This window comes from Dendrobium catenatum, unplaced genomic scaffold, assembly GCF_001605985.2.
Source record: "Dendrobium catenatum unplaced genomic scaffold, ASM160598v2 fragScaff_scaffold_1145, whole genome shotgun sequence".
NCBI classification, from domain to species: domain Eukaryota; kingdom Viridiplantae; phylum Streptophyta; class Magnoliopsida; order Asparagales; family Orchidaceae; genus Dendrobium; species Dendrobium catenatum.
This window is the reverse complement of record NW_021319607.1, coordinates 220,361-234,425: the sequence shown is the minus strand read 5'-3', so window position 1 is coordinate 234,425 and position 14,065 is coordinate 220,361. Positions and strand designations below refer to the sequence as shown.

At 31.2% G+C, this 14,065-nt stretch overlaps 1 non-coding gene across 1 annotated transcript; it reads right to left on the bottom strand.

Moving 5' to 3' along the window:
* Positions 1-5,668: 5,668 nt before the first annotated feature.
* LOC114580635 lies at positions 5,669-5,775 on the bottom strand. Its single transcript, XR_003702128.1, has one exon. It is a non-coding gene; the product is annotated as a small nucleolar RNA R71 (small nucleolar RNA).
* Positions 5,776-14,065: the final 8,290 nt, after the last annotated feature.

Below are 14,065 nucleotides of genomic sequence, written 5' to 3'. Positions count from 1 at the left end.
GATGATTTTGTACGAGTTCGAGAAAGTCGTTAATCTACTGGTGAGGGGTTATCTTCAAGATCGACCTAGTATTTTGAGTATCATGCGTGGTTAGATGTTGTTGGAAGAAGGCAGAGAGGGAAGGTATATGGCTTGGGTTCGTAAGGCTATGCTTATGAGAGCAGCTTATCTACATCAATATTTTATGATCCTAGTGGAGCTGGAGAAACTATTAGCCATAGGGTTGCTGCCCTAACGAGAGAGATATAAGAGATAAGAAAGGTACAAAATGAGATGTAGGTAGAGCTACAATATTATAGAGATGAAAATCAAAATAAGAAAGAGTAAGAGCATACACATGAATCACCAGGCAGCAATGACATGGAGCATAATTAGTGTTCTTATTTGTTTGATGAACTTTTGGTTTAAACATTTAGTTTGATGAACTTATTATATGAAAGCGAGGATATGAACATCTAATTATAGATTTATATATTATGTTTATTATAGATTTTATTTGGTTTGGTGACCTTATTGTTTAAACATTTGGTTATGCTTATTATTGATTTCATTTGAATGTTATATGTTGATTTTGGACTATAGCTATAGGTTGATTATAGTGGCGGGTTGTCCATATTTGTGATATATGTTTTTAATTCTATGCAGGTTTGTGAAAAATTGAGTAAATAGAGGGGAAGCTATCAATTTTTTTTTAAAATGCTACAGGTTTTTGGCGGCCAATCAACAATTTGCCCGTTAGAAACTTCCATATTGGACTACTTATCATAACCGCTGAAAGTTTAATATAACCGCCAGTAAATATCGGATATTTACTAGCGATCGTCGGCTGTAAACCGACAATTTGGCCACCAGTAAAACCGACGTTTTAGATGGACGGTAAGCCGCCAGTAAGATTAATCAGAGTAAATTGACCGCTGGAAATCATTTCCTACGCGATTTTTACTGGCGGTTTACTAACAGCTGGAAAACTGTCGGTATTTTAGAAAACTAAGTGAAAGAAATTACTAACTGCTGAAAAATATTGAAAATATTGCTAGTAATGCCTAATTTTCCTATGGTGATTGATTTGATTTTGAAATTAATACAAACAAAGTGAAAGAAGCTCATAGTTACCATTTACTAAGATTTATTAAACTTTTTATATTTTTGTATAGACTGGTTTGTGATTCCATGGATATTGCTTGCTTCACCGTCATGTTATTTATTAGACTGCTTGATTTATAGGTAGGCTTCAACATAGCGTGCTTTATTGATTGGTATGCAGCATTTTTAATGCAAGCTGTAAAGTACCTACGTTTACCTACCCCATGCCTACAGCTTTTTTTTAATCCTCAATTAGACATCTTTTTTTTTTTTAAAGAGGAGGGAGGGAGGGCATGTACCACTGCTGGCCCCTCTTTGAATCCTCTCTGAGTATGTGTGTAAGTATATATGTATATATATAATTTAGATAATTAGGTGAATAAGTTATTGTTTTCCCATGCACCATCTCCAAAATATTACACTAGTGAATTTTCATAATTGGGCACTATGAGATCTTATGAATAAGAATTAACTCATTCAAAAAAGTGTGTGTTGAAAAGAAATTCAATATATTGATATGAATGTAACTCCTAGAGCCTAAGAAACATGAGGGGATATATAAGGTAGAACATATCCATTACTGCCCTTATAAACAAGGATTGGGTCATACTTCATAGTAGTAGATATTATTTAAAAATTGTGTAGAGACCAATAGCAAGTAGGATTACTCCAACTATGAGATGTAGATCTAGAGAACCCTTAGTCGAAGTGTTCAAATAAAGTCATTTATGATTCATCATATACTTATCTTTGATATCTTGGACATTTTATAGCATGAAAATAAATTGGCATTTGGTCATTGAAGGTGATTTCTTGATCCTAGTCTCTCATGGTAAGCTCACCGCTCTGAACATCTTGCATAGCCCTACCTATGGCTAAGAAAGGTTTACCTAAGGTGATAGGAATTTTCATGTTTTCATTCATATTTAGAATAATTAAATCCTGTGGAAAAATGAACTCATCAATCTTCACTAATACATTCTCTATCATTCCTTTTGGATAGGTGAATGAATTATCAGCTAACTACAGGGTAACAATGGTAGGTTGGACTTCTCTTATGTCTAATCTTTTAAAAAATGATAAGGGCATAAGGTTGATGTTAGCACGCACCAAAGTCACATATCACTCTCTCACAAAACCTAACTTCTATAGCCATAGGAATGGTGAACTATAAGGAACCTTAGATTTTTGTGAGATTTTCTTTTGATTGTTGGCTCAATATTTCTCTATAAGGGCTACTATTTCAAAGTCTCCTATTAGTTTTTTTTTTTACTTAAATATCTTTCATAAATTTTGCATAGGTAGGCATTTTCATAGGCTTCTATAAGTTTTATGTTAATTGTAAGCTTTTTCAACACCTCTAAGAATCTTGAAAATTTTATATCTTAATTTTATTTTAAAAATCTATGAGGAAAAGTGGTGGTAGTCTCTCAACTATCTTCCTAATTAGTCTTTCTATTTCCTTAGTAGATTGGGATGGCTCCTCAGGTTTAGTATTTTAATGATACTTCATCAAGAATTTTCTCTACAACCTTATCATCTTTCCTAACTACTTCCTCTAATTCTTTTTCACTCCTTAGTTGAATATACTTACATTGTTCCTTACCATTTTCTTTTTGATTTACCTCGATATTACTAGGAAAGGTTCCCTGGGGTATATTATTCAAAGAAATAACTAATTTCCCCAACTAATTTTTTATATTTTTAATTATAGCTACCTGACTTTACAACTGAGTACCAATTTATAAAACTAAATCTTATAGTAAAGGATTTTCATCCTTAATTTGATTATTTGATCAGTTAATTCTATGGGGCAATTAGGCCTTGGGTTTGCATAATTTTAAGGTGGGTTCCACCATCCTACTTGATTTTGTTTGTTAGAATTCAAATTATTAATTTCATTTTGATTATTACTCCAATTAAAGTTGGGTTAGTTTCTCTAAATATGATTTAAGTATTAGAGAAAGTGTTATTAGGTCAATTATTGATAGCATTTATGGATTCAATTCCTAATGCATTTGGGTCATAAGAGGATCCATAAACACTCTCTTCAACTGGTAATGGAGTACTATGGAATGAACTGCTTGTGTAGTTAAGATTGATAGGGTATCTAATTCATACACACAGCCTACCTTTATAGGGTAAACTCTTTCAAATTGCCATTGGAAATTATTGGAGGCCATTTCTTCTGTCAAAGAATAAGTTGAAAGTGCTATGGAAAATCAAGAGGGGGTGGGTGGTGAATTGGTTACATTAACATTTTAACTAAAGAACAACAAACTAATATGCAATGAAAATCAACTTTGGATACTTATGACAATGTTATACAATCAAGTAGTGCTAAAAATACTTTTTATTTTATAGAAATATATATATTTCTTTTTAAAAAAAAAAATTTTGCAGTAATATAATTACTAACAATTAATTCAAAGTAAATGTTCTTCCAAATAATCAAAATTTATGAATGATTGCAATCACCATATGATCAAACCAAATATTTTATAAATAAAGATTGCATGAAATAAAAGGAAAAAAAAGTAAAAGAAAAAGCAAACCATGATTTTACATTGATAAGGTAAAACTTATTTGATTCAAATTACATTTATTGTGATATTTTGTGTTTGTAATCCTTGTGTTATGTGTCGAAAAATAGTAAAAAAAATTTAAAAAGTGAACCAACATCGCAATTCCCAAACTCATTCCTACGCCACATCAATAACGCTACAGTGGAGAGCTCTTAGAAATGGATTTGAGTGCATGGCACCAAGTCGCTATCCAATCAGCGTCGTGATGCATAGGGTTGAACCAATGAACCATAATAACTATTGATGAATCGACGCGTTGCTTTAAGAGTAATGCATCACCTTCAAGCCAGCATCACAGTCCTAGTTTAGTTATTTAGAAAACATATAAATTATATCCTTAGACATATTATAAAAGGGATTGACATATTATGGAGTCATTTTGTGTGATTATGTGTGACTGTGTGGGCTACTCTTGAGAGGGAGTAGCTTAGTGTTTGTACTTAGAGTGTTACACATGTGAATCAAAGAGAAGCAGTGTAAAAAAAGCTTGTTTCTTAATTCCAGGTCATTCCTAAACTTTGTTTTCCCTATTTACCTTGTATTTATTGTTCAACTTGTTATTCATTTCAGTACAATAAAATATATGTTGTGTTGTATCACCTCCATATGTAGTTAAGCATTTTCTTTGAATATATGATTATTTGAAGTACATTTATATCTTTGACTAAGTTAATCTTTAAATGATCCAAGCTACTTCTATTTTTTATGGGTTTCAATTTATTTATGTATTAGGCCTTAAATTAAAAATCTAGTGTGATCTAGAGTCTCGATGGAGGAATAGGAAAATAATTAAAAATTTTATAATGTAGTCTAGCCATAATATAGACATATAGTGGTCAGGATTATGGGGTCTTAAGGAGATAAATTAACTATAGTTAGGAGGGATCCTAACTAATGCACCAACAAGCTTGATAGAGATAAGGAGTACTTATACTCTAATCCACACCAACAATAGGAAGTAAACCACTCAACAACAATCATGTTCTTTGGAAAATCATAGGTTTAAGTTTTTTAAAATTAGTGAATTTCTTTTTTTCAATTGAAACTTTTTAAATTTCACTTGCTCCACCCATATTTAATTCTTATACTAGATAAACTTAGCAATTCAATGCACAATACTAAGTCAAGCTTAGTAATTTCTAGTTTGTTCCTCATGGGATCCACATTTTTCTCATTTTTATATTACTTGACACGACGCATGCATGCACTTTCATTAAATAGGTCTTACTTCATAGTAAATTTCAATTATATTTAGTGATATTAATAGTGCGTGTAAGCTATAACATGTAGGTTTGCATCATCTACATAGCTAGCCAAATAGGCTGTCAAATTTTTAGCATCATTTTTGGGGATACAAATATTGAAATTATTAATCTATTATGCATTTTATATTGCTAAACCCATTACTTGCTCAATTTATATTTCTTTTCAATTTTTACTTGCTTAATTTTGCTTTTCTTATTTCTTAACTATTACTTTCATGTATTTTATATTGTGTTACATGTGTATTATTAAACAACCAGTAGAACTTCTCTTTGACACTAAAATAGAAAAGTCTTCAAGAAAAATTAGAAAAACTCAAAATTTCAAAAAGAAGTAAAAATGGTTGAATAACTTTCTGAATATAATTAACCTAGATTGCTTAGGGAATATGCTAATCCTATGGTAGAAGGGTATCCATCAAAGCATAAACAAACCTAGCATTCAAGCCAATGATTTTGAATCAAAACCTACCATAATCTAAATGATGCAAAACTCTCAATTTGGGGGAACATCTTTAGAATATCCTACTTTGCATATAACCAGTTTTCTTAAGATTTGTGTAATTTTTAAATATAATGGTGTTAGTGATGTTGCTATTAGACTTAGGTTGATTCCATTTTTTGTTAGAGATAAAGCTAAAATATGGTTAAACTCATTGCCCCCATGCTCAATAATAATAAGGAATGAATTTTGCCCATAAATTTTTATCCAAATATTTTCCACCATCTAAAATTGCTAAGTTGAGAAATGACATCACATCTTTTACCTAGTTAAATGGCGAGCATATTTATGAACAATGGGAAAGATTTAAAGAACTTCTTAGTAAATGTCAACATCATGCTCTCCTTATTGATTAATCATCAAACTTTTAAAATGGCTTTATAAGATCCCTTAGATCAACTATTGATGCTGCTGGTGGTGGTTCGCTAATGTCAAAGCCTTTTGATAAGGCTTATACTTTAATTGAGGTGATGGATGCCGACAACTTCAATGGCCATCAGAAGAAATCAATCCTAGAAAGATAGCTAACATTTTTTAATTTGATGCTTTGTCAATTTTAATTGATCAAGTAGCTGCCATATGTAGAAAATTTATATAACTTAAATTAGTTTACCTAAAGATTTACTTGTGATTTTAAACTAAATTTATTTATGAAACCTCTAGTCATCTCAATGTTTATGGAGTAGAGTTAATTAATATAATTTATAGCAAAAATAATAATCCTTATTCGAATACCTATAATCCTGGATGGAAAAATCATTATAATTTTTATAATAATAATAATAATAATCAAAATAATAATGTAAATTGGAATTTAAACTAGCCAAATCAAACAGGGAATTGGAACCACCCACTTAAAAAATTTTGCAAACCCAAGGCCTAATTATCCCATAGATTAACTCAAACAACTAGCTAAGGATGACAACACTATTTAGAGGAATTAGTTTTTTAAATGGGTACCCAATTACAAATCCAAGCTATTGCCATTACAAATATTGAAATCAAATTAAGATAATTAGCTAGTTCTTTAACTAATACACCACAAGGAACTTTACCTAGTAATAATGAAATAAATCCTAAGGAAAAGGGAAAATAAAATGCCAAGCTATTTAATTGAGGAGGGAGAAAGAGTTCAAAAAGTATTTAGGAGTAAAGATCAATTTGTGGAGGAGGAAATTGTAAAAGAATCAAAAGAAAATTGTAAACCTAAGGAACAACCTCAACCGGAGCAAGAAGTAGTAAAATTTGTTAGAGAGAATATTGAGAGGCCACCACCACCATTTTCCCAAGGCTTGTTAAAGCAAAATTTGGATAAGTAATTTTTTAGTTTTTGAAAATTTAAATTGTTTACTATCAACATTCCAATTACAAAACTCTTTGAACAAATGTCTATCTATGCTAAGTTCATAAAATATATCTTTAATAAGTAAACAAGATTATAAGATTTTGAGATTGTAGCTTCAATTAAGAAGTGTTATGCAATCTTGCAAAAGAAACTTCCTTAAAAGATTAAGGACTCTAGTTGTTTTTCCATTCTTATGGCTATAAGGGACAAATTTTATGGGATGGCACTATGTGAATTAGGATTTAACATCAATTTAATGCACTTGTCCATTTTCAAAAGACTGGATATAGGAGAAGTCCAGCATATCACTATTATCCTTTAGTTAGTAGACCATTCATTTACCTATTTAAAGAGGGTGGTAGAGGATATGTTAGCTAAGATAGATAAGTTTGTATTTCTCGTAGATTTTCTTTTCGTAGATATTAAAGAAGATAGGAAGATACCAATTATTTTAGGTAGACTTTTTTCTAGCCAGTAGTAGGTCCATAATAGATGCCCAAAAGCAAGAATTAATAATGAGAGTACAAAATTAGAATGTGGCCTTCAATATCTTAAAGTTAATAAAATTTCCTAGTGGCCAAAATGAGGATTGTCATAAAGTAAACTTAGTTAATGATTGTGTGAAAGATTGTGTGGATGAACTGTTGTTGGAAAGTTCTTTGGAGATTCCTTAGTGTGAGGATGACATTTAAGAGGGATATATAGATTATGTTCCTTTGGTTTGTAAAGCTCCTCGAATTTATAGGGAAAGGTTTGATGTGCTTGATACATGATCCCTAGTTATGTCTTTGAAACCTTCTATTATTGAGGCACCCATTTCAGAGTTAAAATACTTACCTGCTCATTTAAAGTATGTATTATGAGGAGAAGAGCCAACATTACATGTGATCCTTTTTATTGAGTTAGGAGAAGATCGAGAGTGTAAGTTGATTAGGGTTTTTAGTGCTTATTAGAAAGCTTTTGGTTTGTCCATAGTTGGCATTAAAAAAGTTAGTCCATCCTTGTGCATGCACAAGATTCTAATGGAAGAATATTCTTTTCCCAGAGATGATCCTGAAAGAAGATTGAGCCATGTTATGAAAGAAGTAGTTAACTAGAAGATACTAAAGTGGTTAGATGCAGGAATTATTTACCCAATTTCATATAATACTTTGGTTAGTCCTATATATTGTGTTCCCAAAAAAAGGGCTCTAACTATAGAAAATAATGAGAAAAATGGATTGATCTCTACTAGGATAGTAATTGATTGGAGAATGTATATATACTATAATAAACTAAATAAAGCAATTAGGAATGACCATTTTCCTTTTCTTTTCATTGACCAGATGTTAGATCGGTTAGCTGGACATCTTTTTTACAACTTCTTAGATGGATATTTAGGATACCATTAGATTCCTATAGCACTAGAAGACCATAATAAGACTACATTTACCTGTCATTATGGAACATTTGCAATTAGGAAGATGCCTTTTAATTTATATAATTCCCCTGCTACTTTAGAGGTGCATGATGTCAATATTTTTTTTATTTGATTAAGCAGGACATTTAGATATATCTCCTAATGTATAGAAATAGCCCAATAATGTTTAAATATTTGTGTATTTAAGCACACAAGATAGTGCACCAAAGAGATTTGTAACAAGTTGGTCTAACTTCACCCTACTCCTATGCTTATTAGGAATTTATGAGCTTTTCCTATAACATCAAATTAAGGTAAGTTAACTTCATTCAATAATTTTGTATTAGAACAAATCATATCTTAAATTCTTTTTGTGACTAAGTCAAATACAAAATAGCATAGCAACATACTAAGGCGACAAAGAGCTAGCGCCCAAAAAGAAGGAACAAATAAAACTCAATCAGCACAATCTTTCTACAGAAAAAGTCGAGCAAGCACCCATCAACATTAAACCAGCACACCTGCCCAGGGTAAAAACTATCACAAAAGATGGTAAAGAAACATAGAATAAAGTGGTAACATAGAGAAATTAAAAAACATAAACTATTATGATAGGCATAACCAGCAAAATAATTATCAGGTAAACACTTGTTGTTATTGTAGATAGTGCAAACAGCCTCGAGCTTGAATAACCTGGTCACAAAACAATACATTACCACCTGAAATGGGAAACAAATAACAGGTTAACAAAGAGAAACCAAACTCTAGCAAGCCATAACCGCTCCACAGAACAACAAATCCCAACACAAAAAACCATTATATTATATTCCAGTGGAGAGGAGCAACCCAATAACAAAGAGGCACAAGACAGAAAACAAAAGCACCCATAGATAGAGAAATAACAAGCCCAAAGTAGACAAAAGAAATGGATAAATAAACCATTTCCAAATGATACCTCCACCTAGTAAATGACCCCAATAACCAAGCCAGATAAATGATAATACTAAATAAATAGGATTAAGACTATGTATATTTCTAGATGATAACACATTCCAACCAAATAAAATAAAATAGGCCAAACACCCATAAAAACGGTTAAGGATGAGACCACACAACAATCGAGAGAACCAGACATGCAGAGGATCACCACACACAACACCAACATAGAGTTCAAAATAGAGAAATATAGAGCAAAGAACCAGCCAAACCATAAAACCACAAAAACCAAAATCATTAAATATTATGAATGTAAGGTAGCCCAGTTTTGTCCAAATTAATCAATCCTTTCACCATGAGAGGTAACTCCATAACATTAAACTCCTAAAAAACATCAATATCACATCCAAATTTTTCCAACCAGCGCGCATAGGAATTGGCTTCCCGATAAATATGAGTAATAAAGTAAGGGAAGATAGGGCTTGTTTAACTTTTCTAATATTTAATAAAAAAAAAGTTTTGAGGGTTGTCACGCATCACATTTTTAAGGATTTGAATTAAAAGGACAACATCCACCTCAATCCACACATTATTAAGGATTTGAATTAAACCCTAATCTATGGCAAATATCAAGCCCATATGACACACCCATAAGGTCAACAGAAATAACACTACAAGCTTTTAAAGGACCAGCATAACAACATAAACATCAATCATACAACCAAACTGGTTATGAATAATGCCACCCGCACTCTTAAAAGAGGGCCGAACATAACCATCATAATTAAGTTTAACATAAGGAGGGGAAGGTTTGATCCACCTCACAATCCTCTCAACTCTATCCAACTATATACAATCAATGGATATTCCCAATTTTAAAGCCATATAAAAAATTTTGCAAAAGTTTTTGACAGAAATAAGATTGATATAGTAAAATTGCAAAATTTTGTCTCTAACATTAACAATAATTTGATTAGCATCTATCTTAATGTCATTATGCGTGACATCTTTTCTAGCCCTCCAAAGTAAGGATCGGCAATACGTTACAGATGTGGCCTTTAGTGGTATTCAACAAACACTTTAAAATAGACAAAACATCACTATTAATATTAAAATTACCCTTGCTAGCCAGACTATAGAAATAATTCCAAACTTTTTGAGCAATAACCCCATTAACAAACACATGATTGGTAGTTTCAATATTAAAACAACATTGATATTTAGAAGAAAAAATAAAGCCTTTTTTTCAAAGCAGCTCATCAACAGGGAGAAAACCTTTAGGAAACCTCCAAAAAGGATGGAATAGAAAACAAGAAGGTTGTTATGAAAAATAGCATAATAAATGTTAGAATTCTCCTTATTAACTCTAATAGCATTACAAACATTCTTCAGATGGAACTTACCAGAAGAAGACAAATTAAATAAAATTTAGTCATCACAATGTATTTGTAATGGAATATTCATGATACCATGACTTAACAGAGTATGAATGACGTCCAAAAGTTTATTGACATTCCAACAACCATTATCAAAATAAACTATTAACCTTAATATTATCAAAATAATTCGTATTAAGAAAGCTATCAATAGAGCTTGGCCCCAACCAGTTGTCTTGCCAAAAGGAGATATAACCTTTGCCTAAACCTAATTAAATAAATTATTCTACCTCCCATTTAATGAGGAAAAGTCTTTTCCAAACCAAAGAGTCAGATGTTTTATAACTGCAAACCAAATGATGAAGATCTTGGCAATAATTAATATTAAAAAATGAGCTCATAATTTGATGTTAGATCTAAAGGAAAACTATAATTTATGAGAAAAAACTTGAATCGTATTCAAAATATTCTTGCAACATAAACCCCCTTTAATTAAAAACCCCACACATATTCTTCCACGAAGCCCAAGAAATGTAAGAACTATTACTTTTGATCCCCATAAAAGCTTATTAATCATTCTCTCCATTTTAAGGCAAACAGACAAAGTAGGATGCATAGTATGAAAAATAAAAATAGTAATAGAATTTAAAACACTTGTAATCAACACAAGCCTCCCTCCAAATGAAAGAATGTTAGAAGATCAGTTAGAAAATTTCCTTTGAAAAGCTATGAAGACTTCTTCAAAAAGATGCAATCTTTTTCTACCTTTAAAAGAGGGGTACCCAAATACTTATAAATGGGCAACAACTTGGGATTAAAATCATAAATCCTTTTGATATCATTAGTTCTACCACGGATAACACAATTAGTGACAATAAAATAAAATTTCTCCTTATTAATGGCCAACCCACTCATCTCTTAAAACAGGGAAAGAAAATTGACTAACACTTTAATGTTATTAATAGAACCATTCAAAAAGATAATAAAGTCATCAGTAAAATTAAGACGAGTAATCGGGATACCACCAACAGTATGAAAATGAAGATTTGGATACCTTTTATTTAGCTCTTCCAGCCTTTGGAAAGATATTCCACAGTGATAATAAAAAGTGCAGGAGATATAGGATCACCTTGTCTTAAGCTTTGAGAGGATTTAAAAAAAAAAAATCATGATTCCTCCCATTAATGATCCTAGAGAAATAACAATTCTCAATACTATTCTTAATAAACAGAATGAAAGAGGAACTAAACCCAAATAGAGAAAAAACTTTGTATAAAAATTCCAATTTAGGCTATCATAAGCTTTAGTAATATAAGACTTTATAATGATACTGCCCCCTTTCATTTTACCGTTAATATCATGCATTTTCTTGAGCAAGAAGAACATTGTCAAAAATGCTCCTCCCTTTCACAGAACCATTATGATTATAAGAAATAATTCTAGGGAGAATGTCAACCAATCTACTAGAAATGACTTTAGAAATAAGTTTGTTAAGAAAAAAGCAAAGACTAATTGGTCTAAAGTCTTCAAGTTATTAGCAGCCTCCTTTTTAAGAATTAACACAATATTCGTAGATAAAAAAATTTAGGATAACGGTTACCATTAAAAAAATCTTTGACAGCATCGATCACATCCAATTTAACAATATTCCAAGTATTCTGAAAGAATTTTGTAGTGAAACCATCAGGGCCAGCCACAGAGTCCCCACTCATATCATTAATATCATTCCAAATCTTCAACCCACAAGGAGATTTAGTGAGGTAAAGATTCTCATTCTCATTAATAATGTGAGGAATAAGATAAGGATTAACTATAGGAATAGAGTTTACATTATTATTTAAAGTGTTATCAAAGTGCTTGACTCTATAGTTAAATACACCTTATCCAACTCAATCACCTTGATCTTAACTTCCTTAATATCAGTAAAAATATTTTTATTCCACCATCTCAGAAATTGCTTCAATCTACTCATTTTAGATCATATTCTAGACATACCAATAATAATATTATTATAGTAATTACTGGCATGCCAGTTGGTATTAATCAAATTCATAAAGTTATTATGTAATAATCACATAATTTGAAATTTAAAGGCATAAGGGCCAGAAAATTTATTAGATTTAATATTGAAATGTAAAGGCACGTGATTAGATTTATTCTACTTAAATTTTTCACATGAGTCATAGCAAAATCAGCAATCCAGTCATTAGTAAAAATAATCCTATCAGATCTTTGTCACATAGTTGCTCTATTCCAAGTAAAAGCACCCACAGAGAACCTCATTTATGTATATTACAATCACTAATCATGAAATTTAGTCCTCCATAGCAGGGGCGGAGCCAGAAATTATTTATAGTGGGGGCACAAATTAAATTTTATAAATTTTATCTCTTTTTTTTCATTAATACTTGTAATCATAAATTTTTTCATATAAAAATCATAATTATAAGAAGATAAATAGAAGAGTGAGGATGATAAATTATATTGAATTGAAAACTAATAATAATGATATTTTTATTTTGATGAAAAGTGGCCGATATTCACAATTAGCAACAACAATAAATATTCAAAAAGAAAAAAAAATAACAACAACAAATATTTATCCACTATGTGGGGTTGCTTAGCTTTCAATCAATCAAAAACTTTTTTTTTCCAAATACATTAAATTTAAAATGAAAAAAAAATGCCCAACTTAGCCTAATTTAATTGAGCAAAAAATTTATTAAAATTATTTTAATATTAGTTGAAAATAAACTATATATATATATATATGAAATTAATATAAAATAAATTTAATAGATGAAGGTTGATAAACCCAAAGGTAATGAAAAGAAAAATAAGTATAAGAAGCATTAAACAATACTATATATTCATTAAAAGCAACTAGAAGTGTATATATATTAGTAAAATAGTCCTAAATCAAGATGGCTTGGACAGTGTAGATGAGCTCAGCCGAAAGGTGAGATTGAAGGACAGAGAGCAGAGAATTTTAATCATGAATGTGAAATGCTCATCCTCTGCAATGACCTTTTCCTCAAAACACTTCACCTATCCTTCCTATTAGTCAACGTCTTCTCCATCACCATCCTACCATGCTTGCATCGCCAAGCAGGTCTCTGTGCCAGCCTGTACACAGTTGCCGCTGCCGCCCAGGAAGTCGAGCCCCTTTATCACTATTCTCCTTCCTTTCGCTCAACTGACCGAGCCATTTGTGTGGCTCTCCTTCACTTTCTGGAGGGCTAGTGGGGGTACTGGTGGCTCCACCCCTACTCCATAGTATTAGGGTTAGGGGAGTTACGACCTCCCCCCACCCCCCTCTTACTCTATCAGAAGAATTAATTAGAAATAATATTAAAATATTCACCAAAACAATAAGGGCCAAAAGTCTTAAGAGCTAAATCAGCTAATTTCTCCCAAAGGGGGAGTCGAACCAATCTAGAACAAGCAGCATACACAAAAGAGGCATTACAATTGGTATTAAAAAAAGTAATTTGAGTGTGGACAACTTGCGAGAAATCAGAGATAATATTCACATATATAGTACTATTCAAAAAATTCAAATTTTATTAGAGCAATT